At 35.7% G+C, this 22085-nt stretch overlaps 1 protein-coding gene across 7 annotated transcripts in view; it reads right to left on the reverse strand.

The window, feature by feature from the left end:
- Nucleotides 1-22085, reverse strand: part of EDA (ectodysplasin A) — a 371435-nt gene that overhangs the window by 344165 nt on the left and 5185 nt on the right. The window lies entirely within an intron of this gene.

Below are 22085 nucleotides of genomic sequence, written 5' to 3' on the forward strand. Positions count from 1 at the left end.
TACTATCTCTAAGTCTTTGTTCATGCTGTTCCCTCTGCTCACAATGCTCATTTGCAATTTCAGCTTCTCTCTAACGTCAGGGACTTATTTTATCTTTCTATCTCCTACGATGCCATGTAGAGTGTCTGGCATGTCATAAATGCTGATTTGAGGTCAGATGAAATAAAAGAAAAATCACTAAGGGCTAAGTGATCAGGAAAGGCTTCACAGGAAAGAAATTTAAGCCTGTCCTTAAAGATGAGGAGTATTCTACCATCAAAAAGAGAATTTTAACAGGAGCGATGATACAAGTGACAATGAAAGTAGGAATATGCAGTAAGAAAACCAATCTATATATAACTGGTGGTTTCTATTATGAATAGTAGATAATGCTGGCAAACCAACATTGATGTGGGTCTTGAATGGCTAGCTAAAGCATTTGGACTATATTTATTATGCCAGTGATTCTCAAGGGGAAGAACAGGGTAAGAACAAGGGGGAGGGGGAGCAATGGGGATTCAATTTAGCTGCAGTGATAAAATTGCTAGTGTTAGAAGAGATCTTATAGGTCACCAACTTCAATTTCCAACATTCTACAGGTAAGGAAATTGATAGCCAGAAAGGTGAAGTGACCTACCTAAGGTGACCCAACTTAACTAGGGAAGAACAACTAGACTCATACCTGGGACCAGAACCTCTGCCTCCCAATTTCCAGTCTAGTTCTCCTTCTACCACATACAGAAAGAAACTATCACATGGCCAGGCTGAAAGAAAGCATTTGCAAATATAAAAAAGAAGTACAAATAAAAGCATGTAACTTGAAGAATCGCAATGCCATCAACAATTCTTGTGAATTTTTGTCAACAGATGGGGCAAATACATGGACTATATAAGGTAACAATCAGAATAAAAGTTTTACACAATCAAGGAGACAAAAAGACATTTATCAATAAGCCCTCTAAATAATAACCGGACAGTTTTATATTTTTTACATATATTTGTATTTGATCCTCAGAAAAACATTGTGAAGGAGATAGGGAAAGTATTACCTTTCCCATTTTATAAATAAGGAAATTGGCTAAATGAAGAGCCAGAATTCATTCCAGTACTCTTTCCACAAGTTCCCGGACAATACAAATCTCTAAAACAGACCAAAACATGCATGAGGCAACTCTGGTTTCGAAGGTGGAAGCAAGACTTTGTGAATGAGTAGATAAAGGCAGGGGCTGAGGAGAAAATGAGTTAATTGAAAGTGTGAAAGAGTACTTTATGAAATAGTAGTACTACTTGGTCTTATGTTTTTATCCGTACGAACCGAGTAATTATTTGTTTAATTAAATAATTTAATGGCACAAATTTCAATCTATATACACATTGTCTGTGGTTGGTTATAATGTCATTATCCTCAGGTCACAAACCATATGCTTTGTGAGTCCTGCTAAAAGATGGGAAAAACTCTGAAATTTCTTTTACTGGCATGATGTCAAAAGGCAAAATTATATTAACTACACAGCTGTGATATATAACACAACGTTTCCCAATGAATAGAATTCTAGTGTTTAATAGTTAAATGCATACACACACAAACACAATCATTCTCTTGCTCTCTCTCTCTCTCTCTCTCTCTCACGTACACAAATACACACACATACGTACACTCACAACAGGTGCACACGCACCTAACCACAACTCTGGCTTTTCCCTAGGCCTTTATTACTGGAAACACTGGTATATTTCGTGTTATACAAGATATGGAGAGCCCTTGCCTTAAGTGCTTACCCATATTTACACATTAAATGAGATATTGTTAAAAATACAAACAAGGTCAAGGTTAGGGAACTCTGATATATGATGGAGAAGGGCCTTTGACTTGAAAGAAAAATACGGTATGGAGCCTCCCATGACCTGGCAAATCAGTTAGAATCTGAAGGCCAAGAAATTGAGGTACCTTTACTAGTATGTGGGGGAAATTAATTCCAAAGCCATTGTAAAGGCAAAAACTTGCTGGGTTGAGGAAATCAAGAAGTACATAGCAGGTCAAAGTGGAGTATGAATGCCTGCTATATGGAAGGCTTTTAAAGATGTGAAGGAAGGAAAGGAACTACAGGTGGAGGCTCTAGGGTCCAATATGCCTTCTGTGAGGGTGTTTAACCTTAAGCAGGGCTCTAAAAGAAAAGAAGCCTTAGTGACAGACCCCATTAAAAATCACCCGATCCTTAAGGTAGCATGATATTCCCCTCAATAAATGAGTATAACTGTGTTTTAGAGTCCAATATTAGGGAGAATGTTTTAATATGTTAAGATTTACTTTCATATTTAACTAAAGGAGTACAGATCAGTATTGTAGAAGATACAAAGAAGTATAACACTCAGTCTCTGCCTTCGAAAACCTTCCCATCTATTTGAGGGAACAAGATAACCTACAACATAACGTAGTGTCAAATGAGGGGTTTAGAGAAGTGCTGAGATGGGTAGGCAAGGAAGAATTCACTTTAGTGGTAAGGTTTAAGTTGAGCTGTGAAGACCTGAAGGGATCGGAGAGGCAGGTTGGAAGAAAGGACATTCTACTTTGGGGAATGGGTAAACAAAGGCCAGAATGTGAGAGACCTATGAATGGACCAGTCTGGATGGAACAGGATTCAGATGCAGAGTAGCAAGAAGAGTGGCAGAGCAGCTCAAGCCCGAATACAGAGGGGCTTAGAATGCCAGCAACTCTCAACTGGACAACCACTGCAGGAGTGAGGTAATAAGGAACTGAGGCAGAATCACAAATTTTCTTGGTTGGGAGGGACCTTGAAGATCATCTATGCCAAACACAACCAGAGTAGTTGCAGAGTAACTGGAAAGAAAGGGAGTAATCAAGAGATATCATGAACAGTATAAATCAACTCCACAGAGTATGAATCAACTTAGCAATTGATTGCCAAATATGAGTAGCAAGAGAAAAAGGGAAGTGAATAAAAAAGCCTCCAAAGTTTCATGCCTGAATGATTGAGAGAATGAAACTGGGGTTTAATTTTGTAAAATTCAGTGTGCTGGGGTGGGGGGTGCAGAGAGGGGAAGAATGGAGATGAGTCCAGTTTAAGTTATTGAATTTGAGATGTCAGCTGGAAAGCCAAGCAGAAACAAACTGCACCAAAAGGAATTGTTTAACATCATTAAGAACAACGTAGGTTTGTACTCCTTGGTTGACTCTGTTAGCTAAATCATCTTTAAGGAATAGAATCCCCACTAGCAATGTGTCTTGTACATAATACGAACTCAGTGTAGGCGTGGTTGAGTCAAGGGAACTCATGAACTATGCCCCTCTTCTTTCTTCCTCTCAGTCTGACTAACCATGACAAGTGTTAAGAACCTTCTTCCACAAAAAAACCCCCCAAAAAAACACCTTCAATTTCCCCAGACTAAGCATTTAGACTACACAGCAAAAGTGCTTTAGAAGCATGTAATGCTTCTAGGCACAGAGCCATGTGGATTGATCCAAAACCTTACAAATGTTCAAGCTATTGCTGCCCCTGTAGACCACTGGCATGGCAGGATGAAACGAATAACAACCCACAAACCACAAAATAAAATTCAGAAGTAGTCTTTTGAAAATCAATTTCATTATGGCTGTTTAGTTTCAATACCTGCTGTATGCCATCACTCCAATAAAAATTATTTTTCATCACTGAAGTGCAGGCCCATTGACAGGTGGATGTGCATGGGGAAGTTTACTCAGCAGCCTATAATTTTAAAGTAATTTCAGCAGCTAGCAGCAGGGGAGTCCCCATGAAGCCATAGGAGACAAGGAACCACCCTCCTCCCTTGGCTATTCCAAGCACACAGGACTATTATCTGGCTGAGGAATTGGCAACTGAGATCCCTCTCTTCCCCTAAAGACACAGAGTTTATGAATTGATTTCCCAAATGGTATTCTACAAACAGATGTTCATTAAGCATTCACTATCACCCAAGCTCATGGTCCAGTAGTCTTCAAAGGTAGTATCACAGATAAAGACCTAATGATCTATAACATGGGAGCTGAAGTTAGTCACAGGGAACCAAATGTTATCTCCTTTATACTCTTTCCTTCATTTCTTCCTTTACAGCCTTAGTTCTCAAGTGAAATGAGCATCAGCATCACCCGAGAAGCCTTTTATCCAAACAGTAAATGCTCATGGTCCCACTCTAAAAATTCTGATGACATATGTCTGAGTGTGGTCAGGGACATGTGCATTTTGAAAAGGTTCCCTAGGTAAGACTAAGATGCACTCTTGGTTAAGAACCACTGCAATAGATGATCTGTATAATATATTTTAACCCTACAATTCTGGAAAAGATTCTTAGTAGAACTTGGGAATAGCTAGCTATTTCAGACAGAGTGAGTAAAAAAGAGAAACAGAGACAGAGGTCATTCTGTGCCAAGATTCCTGATTACTGTATGCCCACCTTAATGCAAGTAGCCATTGGGCCCATATGCACTCTGGCTTCTAACCATACCAAGCCATGCACAATTCCATGAGTCAAGGATTCTCACCCTAGAGTGCACACCAGAATCACTTATAGAGCTTTAGCTTTTTAAAATTACACATGACCAAATCCCCACCCCTGGAGCTCCTTACCGAGTTGATTCTGGGTTGGTGTCCTGGACACATCGATTAGGGGGAGATAGATCTCAGGGTAATTGGGGTGAACAGTCTTGAACATTCTCTTCCTCTAAAGATAGGTAACAGAAACAACCAATACCCCTTACACACTTATTGACCATATTCTATGTGCCTTACACTTTTTAAAATAACAGCTTTATTGAGATGTAATTCATATGCCATAGAATTTACCCATTTGAAGTGATTTTTAGTAACTTTACCAAATTATATAAGCATGCTATCTCTTCCATCGTTTCCTTTCCTTTCAGTTCCACTGCAACCACCCTGACTGTGGTAAATCAGTTTTAGAATATTTTCCTCCCTCCAACAAGCTCCCTCAATAAGCTCTCTCATGCTTATATTCACTTAATCCCCATTTCCTCCACCAGGTATCCACAAACTTAATTTCTGTCTCTACATATTTGCCTATTCTGGACATGTCACATAAATGGAATCATACATTATGTTTTTTTGTGGCTGGCTTCTTTCACTTAGTGTAATATTTTTGAGGTTCATCCATGTTGTAGCATGTATCTGTACTACATTCCTTTTTACAGTTGAATAATATTCCATTGTAGAGAATATTATGCCTCATTTTGTTTACCCATTAGACATTTGAGTTGATCCACCTTTTGGCTATCATGAATAATGCTGCTAGGAACACTTGTGTAGAGGTTTTTGTGTGAACATGTGTTTTCAATTATCTTTGTTATACACCTAGGAGTAGAATTGCTGGGTCATGAGGTAACTTATTATCTATGTTCACTTATTGAGGAACTTCCAAACTGTTTTCCAAAACAGTTGCATCATTTTACATTTCCACCAGCAGTGTATAAAGGTTTCCACTTCTCAACACCTCTACTTCTTATTGTCTTTTTCATTATAGCCATTCTAGTGAATGTGAAATGGTAACTCCATTGTGGTATTTTTTAAAAAATTTTTAATTGAGTTATAATTGACATACAACATTGTATTAGTTTCAGCTGTACAACATAATGATTTAATATTTGTATATACGGTGAATTGATCACCACAGTAAGTCGAGCTAACATCTGTCACCATACATAGTTACAGAAATTTTTTTCTTGTGATGAGAACTTTTAAGATCTACTCTCTTAGCAACTTTCAAATATGTAACACAGTATTATGAACTGTAATTGCCATGCTGTACATTACATCCCCCATGACCTATTTAGTTTATAACTGGAAGATTGTACCTTTTGACTGTCTTCATCTATTTCACCCACACCCACCCTCTGCCTCTGGCACCCGCCAATCTGTTCTCAGTATCTTTGAGCTTGTTTTTGTTTGGATTCTACATATCAGTGAGATCACAACGTATTTATCTTCATTCTGGTTTTTTTGTTTTTTTGTTTTTCATTCTGGTTTTAATTTGCACTTTCCTGATGGACAATGATGTTGAGCATCTTTTCATGTATTTTTTATTTAGTCATTTGAATATCTTTTGTGCTGAAATATTTGTTTCTTTTGCCCATTTTTTAAATTTGGATTACCTTCTTATTATTGTATTCTAAGAGTCCTTTGTAAATTCTGGATACAAATTCTTCATTGAATATTTGTTTTGCAAACATTTTCTCCTAGTCTGTCACATTTATGTACTAATGTTTCTTTTGAAAAACAGAAGTTTTTATATTTTGATGAGGTCCAGTATATCAATTTCTGTCTTTTTTGGACTGTGTTTTCAGTGTTGTACCTAAGAAATCCTTGTCGAGTCCAAAGTCTAAAAGATTTTCTCCTATATTTTCCTCTAAAAGTTTTATTGTTTTGGCACTTACCTTTGAGCCTATCATACATTTTGAATTAATTTGGGGGTACAGTGCATAGTGAGGGTCTAAGATGATCTTTTTGCATGTGGATGTCCCAATGTCCCAGGACCATTTGTTGAACAGAGTATCTTTTCTCCCAGTGAAATCTTTGTACACTTGTCAAAAATCAATTGACCATAAATGTAAGCGTTGTTTGTAAACAAATAATTCTATTTCATTGATCTATATGCCTATCCTTATGCCAGTACCACACTGTCTTGATAACTGTAGCTTTACAGAAGCTGAGTTTTCTGTTCCCTGAATATGCCATGTTATCTCTCACCTCCAAGTCTTTGCACATGTTAATCCTGCCTAAAACAGTCTTATCATAGATAAATCTTACTTAATTTTTCAGGTCTAAGCTCAGAAGTGCTTTGTCCAGAAATCATTGCTTGATTTCAAAAGTCTGGGTCAAGTACTCCTCCTTCATGCTCCAGATCTTATGATTAACGTTACCATTGCATTATTATATTGTATTATAATTGCCTGTTCACTTGACTGTAAACTCTATGATAGCAAAAATCCTCTCTAACAAGTTCAACAGTTGCCTCTTCACTGCTTTGTACAGTGCCTGATACATAGGAGATGATCAATACCTATTGAAGGAATGATTAACTGATTCTGCTTCTAGTAATGGAAGACTAAGTAATTCAGACCAAATTTCCTGCTGAAAACAATAAGAAAACAGGGATAAAATATAAATAATACATATATTTAAAGGCATCCAAGTTTTAACAAAGCAATGAAGTATTATGGAGCCAAGATTCAGGATAAAAGGAAAACTCAGAGAGGCTGTTTTTCTCCCCAGATCATTGGCTCATCACAGAAGAGTCAGCTTAGAGACAGCAGAGCTTTTGATAGGCTCATGGAGCTAAAATAGCAAAAATAGGAATTCAGGGCCCATCATGAGGGGGAACCATAGAAAAATCCTCAGATGTTCGGTTCCAACTGAGAAAGGAAAGATACTTAAAGGAAGTCTAAAATAAAGGACAGCTTCAAATTATCTCAGTCTCAAATTGGATTAAGGTAATATGGGATTATTACTACCCATAACCACCTGCCAGAAGTGAACATAAATCCTTTCTGGATAAAAATGAAAACAACTGAGGCCTCGAACCATCTCTACTATAGTTTTTCATATAAAGTGTCTGCCACTCAACTAAAACTAACCAGGCATTTGAGGAAACAAGGAAAAGTTATAGACCATCAAGAGAAACAATAGACAACAGAAATATACCTTAGCTTCCCTGGTGGCACAGTGGTTGAGAGTCTGCCTGCCAATGCAGGGGACACGGGTTCGTGCCCCGGTCCAGGAAGATCCCACATGCCATGGAGCATCTGGGCCCATGAGCCATGGCCGCTGAGCCTGCGCATCTGGAGCCTGTGCTCCGCAACGGGAGATGCCACAACAGTGAGAGGTCCACGTACCGCAAAAAAAAAAAAAAAAGAAGAAAAAAAGAAAGAAATATACCTTAAAGGATTGAGATAATAGAGTTGCCAATGATGAATTTCAAATTCTTATGCTTAGTAAGTTCAAAAAGAGAAACGACTAAATTATAAATTATGGCAAAGAAATGAACAGTATTTTTTAAAAGAACCAAATGGAAATTCTAGAAATAAAAAATATATGTGAGAAGTGAAATTAAGAGTTCAGTGGGTGAGTTTAACAGATTAGACAAAGCTAATGAATCAATGAATTGGAAGGTAAGTCAGAAGAAAATATGCAGAATGAAATACAGAGAAAAGAAAGGATGGAATTTAGAAAAAAATTGTTTAAGAGAAATCAGAGACACAGAGAAAATTTCTTAAAGAGATTGTAACTGAATCTTAAAAAGAGTAAAAAGAGAATAAAGCAGGAACAACATTTGAAGAGATAATAACTGAGAATGTTTCAAACTGACAAAAAACAATAAAGCCACCAATCCAAGTTCTTTGAACCCCAATGAAGATAAATATAAAGAAAATCAATCACACTTAAGCATGTCATGGTAAAATGACTAAAACCCAAAGATAAATAGAAACATCAAAAGCAGCATGAGAAAAAGGGCACATTACCTTCAAAGAGGCAAATATAAAATTTTCAGCTGATTTCCCAAAAGAAATAATAGCAGCCAGTAAGAAATGACAGGGTATCTTCAAAATTTTGAAAGAAAAATAACTGCTAACCTAGAATTCTATACCCAGTAAAAATGTCATTCAAAAATGAAGGTGAAATAAAGACATACTTTCAGACAAACAAACAAACAAACAAAATCAACAGCAGAAACACATAAAAAAGAATGTTAAAGGGTGTTATTAGGCAGAAGGAAATTATCCCAGACAGAAGCTTGGGAAGAAAAGAAGGAATGAAGAGTAAGGAAAAGGGTAGACATAGGGGGAATCTAAATGAATATTGACTATAAAACAATAACAACAATGTTATGTGCAGTTTAAATTATATAGATAATTAAATTACAAAAGAACAATAGCATATAGCTAGCAGGGAGTAAATAAGGCCTTTTCACTGTATGGGAAGAGGTCAAAGAACTAATTTATCAGAGTATAAGTCAAGAATGCATGTTGTGCGGCTCCCCTGGTGGCGCAGTGGTTGAGAGTCCGCCTGCTGATGCAGGGCACACAGGTTCGTGCCCTGGTCCGGGAGGATCCCACATGCTGCGGAGTGGCTGGGCCCGTGAGCCATGGCCGCTGAGCCTGCGTGTCCAGGGCCTGTGCTCCACAACGGGAGAGGCCACAGCAGTGAGAGGCTCGCGTACCACAAAAAAAAAAAAAAAAAAAAAAAAGAATGCATGCTGTAATCTTTACTAAGCCAATAGTAAAAGAATGTATATCTACAAAGTTAACAACAGATTTTAAAAAGTGAGTAAAAAAATCCAAAATAATGCAATAAGGAGAGAAAAGGTTCATAGAACAGGCAGGATAAATAGAATGCAGTGTGTGGCATATTTAAAGACAACATATAATTAATTCCACTAAATGAAAATTAATTCCACTAAATGAAAATTGATTAAATGTGCCAGTTAAAAGAGACAGACTGAATTAAAAAAGGAAATTATGTCTGTTTACAAGAGATGCATTTAAAATATACATAAAGGTTAAATATTTTAAAGATGGAAGATATATCATGTAAATGGTACCCAAAAGAAAGAAGCAATATTAATATCAAACAATGTAGACTTTAAGGTAATATGCATTACTAGAGATAAACAGGGACATTTCATAATAATAAAAGGTTCAATTCAACAGGAAGATATAACAGTACTAAATTTGTATGTACCTAATAACATGATCTCTAAATATATGAATCAAAAATTACCAGAACTAAAAGAAGACATGGATAAATACATAATTATCATGAGAAATTTTTATTTCATGTATTTGGTTTAATGGATTAAAATAGAAAAGCATCAGGAAAACATATCAGCTGAACCTGATTAAATTTTTTTAAAATCTCAGAAAATTCTCTTCCATCTACTCTTATGAGTTTTCTCAACTTTTATATCATGAGAGATTTTTAACACAAATATCTCAGCAACTGATAGAACAGGTAGACAAATGCTTGATACATTTTGATACATGTTTGACACTACAGGACATATATTCTTTCAACTACACACAGAGCATTTATAAAAACTGACGATATACTGGGCCATGAAGTTCCCATGAATAGCAAATACTTTAAATCATACAGAGGTGTCCTCTAACCACAGTGGAATTAAGCTGAAAATCAATAACAAAAAGATTTCCATGTTTGGAAGTCAATAAATAAACTTAAAAAGACTAAAGAAGAAACCACAATGGAAATCAGAAAATATTTTTGGTACTGAATAATGAAAATACAGTATATCAAAACTTATATGACATGCTAAAACTATGCTTAGAGAAAAATTTATATTCTAAAATGCATATATTAGAAAAGAAGAATGATGAAGGCATCTTCTCAAGAAATTAGAGTTTTTTAAACCAGCAAATTAAAGCCAAAGAAAGTAGAAATAAGAAAATTTAAAAGATAATAGCAGAAATTAATGAAATAGAAATCAAACAATCCATAGTGTGAATCAACTAATAAAACAATAAATTCCTGGAAGACTAACCAAGAAAAAAAGAGAGCATACACTAATAATCAATATCAGGAATGAAAAGGGGAAAACACTACAGATCATACAGATTAGAGGTTAATGGATTAAACACACTATAGTACACAAACTACCAATACACATATCAACTTGCATGGATCTCAAGGGCATTATACTGAGTGAAAAAAAGCCAACCTCAAAATGTTAACATACTGTATGATTCCATTTATATAATATTCTCAAAATGACAAAATTATAGAGATGGAGAAGAGATTAGTTGTCAGGGGTTAGAAATAATAGGGAGTGGGAGATGTGAATAGAAGGGACAGCACAAGGGATATCTCTGCAGTGCTGAAACAGTTCTGTATTTGGCAATGATGGCTACAAAAATCTATATGTGATAAAATGATAGAACTATACACATACTTTATATCTACATAAATTTCCTGGTTTTTATATTGTACTATAGTTACATTAGATTTAACCAAAGGGGGAAATTGGCTAAAGGATCCACATGATCTCTTTGTAACACCACTGTAAGAGTCCTCTGAATCTATAATTAGTTTAAAACACAGTTTTTAAAACAGGTAATGATAACCACAATGAGAAAAGACTTCACACCTATTAGGATAGTTATTTTCAGAAATATATAAAACAAGTGTTGGTGAGGATGTGGAGAAATTGGAACACATGTTGGTAGGGTATGGAATAAACTGTGCATTGCTTGTGGGAATATAAAATAGTGCAGCCACTGTGGAAAACAATTTGACAGCTCTTCAAAAAAATTAAACAGAATTACCATATGATCCACCAATTTCACACAAAAGAACTAAAAGCAGGGACACATATACTTGAACACCAATATTCATAGCAATATTATTCACAAATGCCAAAAGACACAAACAACCAAAATGTCCATCAACAAATGAACAGATAAACAAAATACGGTGTACACACACACACACACATACACACAGTGGAATATTATTCAGCCATTGAAAAGGAATAAAATTCTGATACATACTACAACATTGATGAAATAACACAGACACAAAAGAAGAAATATTGTATGATTCCACTTATATGAGGTATCTAAGATGGGCAGAGTCAAAGAGACAAAGTAGAATAGAGGCTACCAGTGGCCACAGGTAGGGGGAAATAGGGATTTACTGTTTAATGGGTATGGATTTTCTGTTTGGGAGGATTGAAAGAGTTCTGAAAATAGAGAGTGATGATGGGTACACAATATTATGAGTGTACTCTATACCACTGAACTGTATAGTTAAAAATGGTTATAATGGTAAGTTTTATGTTATGTATATTTTACCATAATTAAACAGAAGATAAGCAAGGATATCATGAAACTCTTTATGTGAATAAATTTAAAATTTTTGCTAAATAAATTTCTAGAACACAAAACTTACCAAAACTGAATAAAATCAGAAAATCTGAAAATCTTATGTCTATTAAGATAGCAAATCTAGAGTGTAAAATCTCCCCTTCCTCCACCCAAAAAATTCCAGGCCCAGATGCTTCAGTACATTTGAGGAAGAAATATTACTAATATTACATAAACTCATACAGACAAAACATAAAAAACACTTTCAACTAATTTTACAAGAACATTTTGACCTTGTCCAAACCTGATGAGGAAGGACAATTACATGTTAATCTCAATCATGTATATAGATGCAAAGATCCTAAATGAAGTTTTAGCAAACCAACTCAGCAATATATAAAATAAATAACACATTACATTTAGGACAACTGAAGAAAAGCTGGGAAAAAGAAAAACAAGCAAACTTGAATACTGAGGCAATCTTAAGCATCTCTTTATGTTGATGATATAGTTTTATAAGGAAAAAAAATATTCAGATGATCAGAAATATATACAACTAAATGAAATCAAGAAAAAGAAATAACTATGCATTTCAAACAGAATTATGATATTATATATCAATGCTTAGAATGGACCTAAGGTAAGTGCTGAATGTAGCGAAAAATAGGACATAATGTAGACTGTCACCCACTGCAAATGTTTGCAAATGGATATTCTTTAAACAAACAGGATTATTACAGGTGATTCTATGTGAATGTCAAAGGCTTAATTTCTAGGCTTTGCATTTTGTATATGAGAAGAAATATGACAACCTGAGTTAATTATAAAATAAACTGAAAGTTCTAAATAAATAAAACATCAAGACTAAGTATGGTTTATCCCACAAGTGCAAAGTTGGTTTAACACCACATTAAAAGAATAAAGGGAAAAAATCATATAATTAATCTCAACAGATGCAGGAAAACCATCTGATATAATGCTATATCCATTCATGATTAAAACAAAACTCTCAGTAAACCAGGACTAAAAAAGAACTTTTAAATTGATAAAGAACTAGAAAAAACTTAAACAAAAAACTACAGCAAACATTATACCTAAAGGTGAAATGTTAAACACTTTTACCTCTTAGATTGGGAATGGGACAAAGATGCCTGCTATTACTATTTCTATTCAACACAGTTCTGAAGGTTCAAGACAGTGCAATAAGGTAAGAAAAACATGTTTAAGTACACATATTGGAAAGGAAAAAATAAAAAAACTTGTCATTTTTCACAAACAGTGTGATAGTGTATGTAGAAAATCCACAAGACCTACAGATAATTTATTGGGATTAATAAATGAGTTCAGGGCTTCCCTGGTGGTGCAGTGGTTGAGAGTCTGCCTGCCGATGCAGGGGACACGGGCTCGTGCCCCGGTCCAGGAAGATCCCACATGCCACGGAGCGGCTGGGCCCATGAGCCATGGCCACTGAGCCTGCGCGTCCGGAGCCTGCACTCCGCAACGGGAGAGACCACAACAGTGAGAGGCCCGCGTACCGCAAAAAAAAAAAAAAAAAGAGTTCAGCACAATGCTGCATACAAAGTCAATATATAAACTATATTTCTAAGCATCAGCCAGAAGCAATTTAAAAATGAGATTTCAAAATGATATGGTCCCAGGTTGGTTTTCCTGTGGAGCAGACTGGGAGACATAGATTATCAAGCATGACTTTTATTAGGAAGTGCTTTTGGGATCAACATATGTGTAAGAGGAAAAAAGCAATCCCAAAAAGACCCTAGCCAAATTCATAGGTAGCTCTGGAGCTGGTATGGCCCTTCAAAAGTTTCTGGATTTGGGGAGGAAGGGGCAAGCCTTTATACCTCCTCATTAATCAGGCACTGACTGGATGCAGGATGCCCTGGAAGGAAGCATCTCCTTGGGTGAGACAATTTTCTTCCACCAAGACATGAATTGAGGAAATGGACCACAGCATCAACTGCAGATAACATTTTAAATGGCTTCAAAAATATCAAATACCTTGGAATAAATCTAATGAAAGGTGTACAAGAGTTCTACATACAAAACTATAAAATAGTACCAAGAAAAATTAAAGACCTAAATGAATGGAGATATATACAATATTCACAGACTGGAAGAATCAATATTATAAAGATATAAGTTCTCCCTAAACTGATTTTTAGATTCAATCCAATCAAAACAAAATCCCAGGAGGGTTTTTTCCCTTAATTTTATTTTACTCTGGTTAGAACACTTAACAGGCGACCTACCCTCTTAACAAAATTTTAAGTGTACAATACATTATTGTTGACTATATATATGTTCTACAGCAGATCTCTAGAACTTAAATTGCTTAAGTGAAATTTAATGCCTGTTGATTAGTAACTCCACATTTTCTCTACCCACCCCCAGCCCTAGGAAACCACCATTCCACTCTTTGATTCTATAAACTTGACTACTTTAGATACCTCATATAAGTGGAATCATGCAGTATTTGCCTTTCTGTTTCTGGCTTATTTCACTTAGCATAACATCCTCAAGGTTCATCCATGTTGTCACATGTGGCAGAATTTCCTTCATTTTTAATGCTGAATAGTATTCTATTGTATGTATATACCACATTTTCTATATCCATTTATGTATCAGTGGACATTTCTATTGTTTCCACATCTTAGCTATTGTGAATAATGCTGTAATGTACATGGAAGTGCAAATATCATTTTGAGATCCTGATTTCAAAGCTTTTGAATAAGCATCCAGAATTAATATTTCTGAATTGCATGGTAGTTCTGTTTTTAATTTTTTGAGGAACCTCCATACTGTTTTACACAGTGGCTGCACCACTTTACATGCCCCCCAATAGTATACAAGGGTTACAATTTTTCCATATGCTTACCAACAACGTCTTTTGTTTTTGTTTTTGTTTTTTGATCATTGTTATCCTGACAGGTGTAAGGTAATATCTCAGTGTGGTTCTGATATGCATTTTCCTGATGATAAGTGATGCTGAGCATTTTTTCATATATGTGTTGAACATTTATATGTCTTCTTTGGAGAAATAATCTATTCAAGTCTTTATCCCATCTTTCAATCAAGTTATTGAGACTTGTTTTTTGCTATTGAGTTGTAGGAGTTCCTTATATATTTCGGAGATTAACCCCTTCTCAGATATATGGTTTGCAAATATTTTCTCCCATTCTATAGGTTGCCTTTTCCCTCTGTGGACTGTTTCCTTTGCTGTACATAAGCTTTGTAGCTTGATGTAGTCCCACTTGTTTATGTATGGTTTTGTCACCTGTGCTTTCGGTGTTATACCCATGAAATCATTGCCAAGATCAATCTTATGAAGCTTTCCCTGATGTTTTCTTCTAGAAGTCTTACAGCTTCAGGTCTTATGTTTAAGTTTTTAATTCAGTTTGAGTTGATTTTTGTGAATAAGGTTCCAATTTCATTCTTTTGCATGTGAATATCTAGTTTTTCCAACATTATTTGTTGAAGAGACTATTCCCCACTGTATTCTTGGCACTCTTTTCAAAGATCAGTTGACTGTATATGTATGGATTTATTTCTAGGCTCCCTGTTCTGTTCAATTGGTCTATATGCCTGTCTTTATGCCAGCATCATACTGTTTTGATTATCATAGCTTTGTAATATAGTTTGATATCAGGAGTGGGATGCCTCCTGCTTTGTTCCTCTTTCTCAAGATTGCTTCAGATATTTGGGGTCTTTTGTGGTTCCATACAAATTTTAGAATTGTTTGTTCTATTTCTTTGAAAAATGCCATTGGAACTTTGATAGGGATTTCACTGAATATGTACATTGCTTTGGGTAGTATGGACATTTAAACTATATTAATTCTTCCAATTCATGAACATGGAATGTTTTTCCATTTGTTTGTATCTTCTTTAATTTCTTTCATCAATGTTTTGTAGTTTTCAATATATGTCTTTTGCCTCCTTAGTTAAGTTTATTCCTACATATGATATTCTTCTTCATGCTATTATAAATGGGATTGTTTTCCTAATTCCTTTTCAGAGAGTTTGTTAGTATATAGAAATGCAAGTGACTTTTGTACATTGATTTTGTATCCTGCAACCTTACTGAATTTGTTTATCAGTCCGTGTCATCTGCAAACAGGGACAATTTAACTTCTTCCTTTCTGATTTGGATGCCTTTTACTTTTTCTTGCTTAATTGCTCAAGCAACAACGTCTACTATATCTGTTCTATATCGGTGAATAGAACAGATGAGAGTGGCATCCTTGCCTTGTTCCTCATCTTAGAAAAAGAGCTTTCAGTTTTTCACCATTGAGTATGATGTTACCTGTGGGCTTTTCCTATATAGCCTTTATTATGTTGAGGTACTTTCTTATTATTTCTGGTTTGTTGAGAGTTTTTATCATGAAAGAGTGTTGAATTTTGTCAACAAGCAACAAAAATGCTTTTTCTGCATCTTATTCTGCATCTATTCAGTTAATGTAGTTTATCACATCAATTGACTTTCATATGTCGAACCATCCTTACATCCAGGAATAAATCCCATTTGGTCATAGAATATGATCCTTTTAATACGCTGTTGTATTCAGTTTGTTAGTATTTTGTTGAGGATTTCTACAGCTATATTCATCAGGGATATTGGTCTGGATATTGGTAGCTTTCTTTTCTTTTGGTGTGTTTGTCTTACTTTGGTATCAGGGTAATGCAGATCTCATAAAGGGAGTTTGGAAGTGCTCCTCCTCTTCAATTTTTTTGGAGGAGTTTGAGAAATGTTGGTGCTATTTCTTCTTTATATGTTTGGTAGAATTCACCAGTGGAGCCATCTGGTCCTGTGATTTTCTTTGTTGGGAGGTTTTTGATTACTAATTCAATCTCCATACTAGTTATAGGTGTGTTCAGACTTTCTAATTCTTCCTGATTTAGTCTTGGTATGTTGTATGTTTCTAGAAATTTGTTGACATACAATTAATTGTTCACAGTAGTCTCTTATGATCCTTATATCTTTGCCATCAGTCTTAATGTCTTTTCTTTCATTACTGATTTTGAGTCCTCTTTTTTGTATTTAATCTAGCTAAGGGTTTATCAGTTTTGTTTATCTTCTCAAAAATCCAATTCTTAGTTTTGTTGATTTTTCTATCTTCTATTTTGTTTATTTCTGCTCTAATCTTTGTCATTTCCTTCCTTCTTCTAACTTTGGACATTGTTCTTCTTTTCCTAGCTCCTTGAAGTATAAAGCTAGGTTGTTTATATGAGATTGTTCTTCTTTTTAAACGTAGACATTTATTGCTATTAACTTCCCTCTTGGTACTGCTTTTGCTACATCCCATAAGTTTTGGTATATTGTATTTTTGTTTTTGTTTGTCTCAAGGTATTTTCTAATTTCCTTTTTGATTTCTTCTTTGACCCAATGGTTGTTAAAGAGTGTAGTGTTTAATTTCCACATATTTGTGAATTTTCCAGGTTTCCTTTGGCTGTTGATTTCTAGTTTCATTCCACTGTGTTCAGAAAAGATACCTGGTGTGATTTTAATCTTTCTAAATTTGTGAAGAGCTGTTTTGTGATCTAACATGTTATCTTTCCTGGAGAAAGATATGTATGCTTGCAAAGGATGTGCATTGTGCTGCTGTTGGATGGAATGTTCTGTATATTTTTGTTAGGTCCATTCACTCTATACTGTTGTTGAAGTACTCTGTTTCCTTATTGTTCCTCTGTGTAGATGGTCTATCCATTACTGAAAGTGGGGTATTGAAGTCTCCCATATAATTGTATTACTGTCTATTTCTCCCTTTGATTCTGTCAACGTTTGTTTTATATATTTAGGTTCTTTGATATTGGTGCATATATATTTATAATTGTTATATCTTCCTGTTGGATTGACCCTTTTATGATTATATAATGTCCTTTGTCTCATCTGAGTTTTTGACTTAAAGTCTATTTTGTCTGATATAAGTATAGCCACCCCTGCTCTCTTTTGGTTACCATTTGCATAGACTATCTTTTTCCATTCTTTCACTTTCAGCCTATCTGTGTCCTTAAATCTAAAGTGAATTTCTTGTAGAAAGTATATAGTTGGGTCTTGCTTTTATCTTTTTAGCCACTCTATGTCTTTGACTGAGGGAGATTTATCTATTTACATTTAAAGTAATTATTGATAGGGAAGGATTTACTATTGCCATTTTGTTGTTTCCTGTTAGTCTTGAGAGTCTTTTGATTGTATTTCCTCTCTTGCTGTCTTTCTTTGTGTTTTGTTGATTTTTTTTGTATTGATAAGCTTTGATTCTTTTCTTTTTCTTTTTTGTAACTTCTATAGGTATTTTTTGTGGTTACCTTGGGATTTAAAATATCTTGTAACAGTCTATTTTAATCTGATAAGAACTCAAGTTAAACTGTATACAAAAACTCTACATTCTAGCTTCTTCCCCATACACACTGTTATTTTTCCCACATTTTACATCTATTTATATTGTGTCTTTTAACATATTTTTATAGTTACTTTTAATACTTCTGTCATTTAACTTTTATGCTAGAAATAAAAGTGACTTATCCACTACCATTACAGTAATATAGTATTCTGTATGTGTCTATATATTTATCTTTACCAACAAGTTTCATACTTTCTTATACTATCATGTAGCTGTTTAATATCCTTTCATCTCAAGTTGATATACTCCCTTTAGCATTTCATGTAAGGCAGGTCTAGTGGTGATGAACTTCCTCAACTTTTATTTGTCTGGGAATATCTTTATCTGTCCTTACTTTTGACAGGTATAGTATTCTTGGTTGGCAGGGTTTTTTTTTTTTTCCCATCAGCACTTTGATATATCACCCCACTCCCTTCTGGCCTGCAAGGTTTCTACTGAAAAATTTGCTGATAGTCTTTTGGGGGTTCCCTTGTATATGAAAAGTTCCTTTTCTCTGGCTAGTTTCAGATTTTCTCTTTGTCTTTAACTTTTGACAATTTAATTATAATATGTCTTAGTGTGGACTTGTCTGGGTTTATTTATTTAGCAGTGTCCTTTAGGCTTCTTGAATCTGGTTGTCAATTTCCCTCTCAAGATTTGGATTGTTTCCAGCCATTAATTTTTTTGAATAAGCTTTCTAGTTTTCCCTCTCTTCTCCTTTTGAGATTCCCCTACTGCCCCTATTGGTCCACTTGATGGTGTCCCTTAAGCTTTTTCACTCTTTTTCATTCTTTTTTCTTTTTGTTCCTCTGACTGAATTATTTCCAGTGACATTAGTTCACTGATACTTTGTCTTGCTTTATCTAGTCTGCTGTTGTATCCCTCTCATGAGTTTTTCAGTTCGATTAGTGCTCTTTAGCTCCATGATTTCTGTTTGGCAGTTTTCAAATATTTTCTATACCTTTGTTGAAATTCTCACTTTGTTCATGCATTGTTCTATTGATCTTGGTGAGCATCTTTATAACACTTACTTTGAATTCTCTGTCAGATAAATCTCATAACTGTTTCATTAGGGTCAGTTTCTGGAGACTTAATGTGTTCCTTTATTTGGAACTTCTTTGCTGATTTTTCATCTTCCTTTACTCTCTATGTTGGTGTCTGCATATTACACAAAGCAAGTACCTCTCCCAGTCTTCATGGACTGACTAGCCTTGCACTGGAGAAGATCTCCACCAGTTAGCCTAGTCAGAGATTCTGAGGGCCTCTAACAACTCTTTCCCTCCCCAGGGAGAAGCAAGAAGCTTTGGTTTCTTTCTACTCAATCTGTGCTGAAGTGGGGGAGCTATGGCATTTACCAGTCCAAAATGCCATTTCCATTCTCTTCCACATGGCTGGACTGTGCTGGATGCATCAGAGCTCCAAGCCTGGCAAGACAGACGCCAGTTCTTTGGGCAGTCCCAGAGAAATTTTGGCACTGAATGCACAGATCTACTCTTCCATCTCCAGGAATAAGTTGAAAGCTGGAATGTTTCATCCACTCACTCTATACTGAGCAGGGGGGAGGATATATGGTATCTACCAGCCCCAACGATTGTCTTGTTCTCCCCCAGGAGGCTAGAATGTGCTGGATCACTTAATGCTCCTAGACTGGCAAGTCAGATGCCAGTTCTCTGGGCAGCCCTGGAGAAGTTGGAGCACTAGATGCACAGATAAACTCTTTCCTTCCCCAGTGGAATGTTGAGAGCTAGGATTTTTTGTCTTCTTGCTCTGTGCTCAGCAGGAGGAAAGATCTATGGTGTCTACAAGCCCAAGCCACCATCTCTGTTCTCCCCTAGGGAGATCCATCAGATTTCTAAGACTGGCAGGACAGAAACCATTCCTCAGAAAACTTGGGGTGCTAGATGTGTGAATCAATCGCTTCCCTCCCTAGGAGAAGCTGGAAGCTAGGGGCTCTCTTCCTTATCATATGGTGCTGTGGTGGTGGCAGGGACTCTGGTGAGAGGCTGTCTCAAATCTCCCTACTGGCTTCAGTGTGTCTGGTTTCATGTTTTCCCTGGGTACAGGAGCCTTTCAGTTAGTTCCTGGATTTCTCACAAAGGGAATTTGTCCATGAATTGTTGCTGAATTGGTGTGTTTATGGGGGAAAGGATGGTCCAGGACTTCTTAATCCACCATCTTGCTGATGATATTCTCTTAAGAATTACATTTTTTTTTTTTTGGTCAGATGTGACTAGCTGATTCTGAAACAGATACAGAAAGGCAAAGGGCCAAGAACATCCAAGATACTTTTAAAGAAGAGGAACAAGGTAGAAGGATATCAAGAGCTTATTATAAAGTGCAATAATTAAGACTATGGTATTTGTGCAATGACAAATAAACTCATAGGGGTCTTCCCTGGTGGCACAGTGGTTAAGAATCCACCTGCCAATGCAGGGGACATGGGTTTGATCCCTGGTCTGAGAAGATCCCACATACTGCAGAGCAACTAAGCCCATGTGCCACAACTACTAAGCCTTCACTCTAGAGCTCGCGAGCCACAACTACTGAGCCCGCATTCCACAACTACTAAAGCCTGTGTGCCTAGAGCCTGTGCTCCGCAACAAGAGAAGCCACCACAATGAGAAGCACACTCGCCGCAACTACAGAAAGCCCACGTGCAGCAACAAAGCCCCAAACGCAGCCAAAAATAAATAAATAAATTTATTTTTAAAATAGACTAATAGAACAGAACAAACAATTCAGAAACAATCTGACACATATGTAGACACTTGGTTTATGACAAAGGTGACACAATAGAGAAATGGGGAGGAAAAGACATTCCCTATAATAAATGGCACTGGGTTGAATATCTATATGGAAAAGACAAAACTTGGTCCCTGTATCTCATCATACACAAAAATCAATTTCAGGTGGACTGCAGATCTAAATGTGAATGGCAAAAGCATAAAGCTTCTAGATGATAATATGGGAGAATATCTAAATGCGCTCAAGGTAGGAAAATACTTCTTAAATGGAACACAAAAAACCCTAGCCATAAAGGAACATACTGAAAAACTAGACACATTAAAATTTAAAACTTCTGTTCATCAATGGATACTATAAAGAGATTTGGGAAGGGTTTGCAACCAAAAAATTCAAAAGTGGTTCATAGCCAGAGTACATAAAAAATTCCTACAAATCTATAAGAAAAGAATAAACAACCCAATAAAAATGTGCAAAAGACTTGTATAGGCACTTCACAAAAGATAACCAAATAGATAATAAACATATGAAAAGAAGTACAACTGCATTAGTCTTCTGAGAAATGCCAGTTAAAATCACAATGTGATATTACTACAAACCCACCCACCAGAATGGCTATAATTTAACGAGTGATAATAACAAGTATTATCAAGGATGTAGAACAGCTAGAATTCTCATACATTGCCAGTGGGAATATAAATTGGTTCAATCACTGAGAAAAGTTGTCATTATCCATAAATTTGAAAATATGCATTCCCTACGACCCAGAAATTCCAATCCTAGGTATATACCCAACAGAAATTCAAGTACACATAACCAAAACACATGTATAATAATATTCATAGTACTGTTATTTATAATAACCCCAAACAATCCAAATATTCATTATCAGTAGAATGAATAAACTGTGGTATATTCAAACAAGGGAATAATATACAAAAACACAAATAATAAAACTACAGCTGCATGTAACATCATGGATATCAAAAAACCTAACATCGAGCAAAAAAAGAAAGCTCCCCCCCAAAATACATACTATGTGATTTCATTTATATCAAGTTCAAAATGGGCAAAACTATCATGTTAGACATCAGGACAGTCATT

Source organism: Globicephala melas, chromosome X (assembly GCF_963455315.2).
Source record: "Globicephala melas chromosome X, mGloMel1.2, whole genome shotgun sequence".
Lineage (NCBI taxonomy): Eukaryota > Metazoa > Chordata > Mammalia > Artiodactyla > Delphinidae > Globicephala > Globicephala melas.